The sequence below is a fragment of the Apium graveolens genome, unplaced genomic scaffold (assembly GCF_009905375.1).
Source record: "Apium graveolens cultivar Ventura unplaced genomic scaffold, ASM990537v1 ctg5691, whole genome shotgun sequence".
Taxonomy (NCBI): Eukaryota; Viridiplantae; Streptophyta; class Magnoliopsida; order Apiales; family Apiaceae; genus Apium; species Apium graveolens.
In genome coordinates this window covers 114,900-115,581 of record NW_027419059.1, presented here as the reverse complement: position 1 = coordinate 115,581, position 682 = coordinate 114,900, and positions in this window count along the sequence as shown.

Sequence of the window (682 nt, the reverse complement as noted above, 5' to 3'; positions counted from 1 at the left end):
TAGTTGATTCTTACTTCCCTTAGTGTTATAACCCAAACTCTGACTATTTTCTCAGCTAGTTGTTGAAACTAGCCTTCATCTGAGATGCTCCAGTTTAGACGTAGAAAATGACTTTGCTTGTAACAATTCCAGATGGCCCTCTCAATTACTTTCTCTTTCTAAGTTTTCCTTCCAACAGACTTGTAGTGAACTTTAAGTGATGGCTTGACAGAAGGTAGGTTTGATATTTTCTTGAGAAATGTTTGGCTTGAGGTGATTGGTATTTTCAAAAAGCTGTTAGCAGTTTGCTTGTACAAGTATTTAGGATTTGAGGTTTGAGGTGGTTTGGTATTTGAGTTTGTTGGCATAGAGGGTTGAGCTTGGCTAATTTGGATTTTTAGGGTTTGTTGGTGTGATCCTGAACTGTCTTCATTCTTCTTCTTTCTTCTCTCAGCACCTCTCTTTTTCTCCTCCTGCTTTTTGCCTTTGTCACAAGTTGCTCTTGAGGATTGACTTGGATTTGAGTCAGAAGGAGGTTGATCACTTTGCTTATGCACATCATCATCCTTGTCATCCTTTAGATTATAATCTGTGATAGGTAACATGGTGTCTACATTTTGAAGGTATCTCCCCAAGATTATGATCATTTCCTCATCTTCAGGATTTTTGTGAACTTTGTTCTTTAGATCAATTTCAAGGGTCA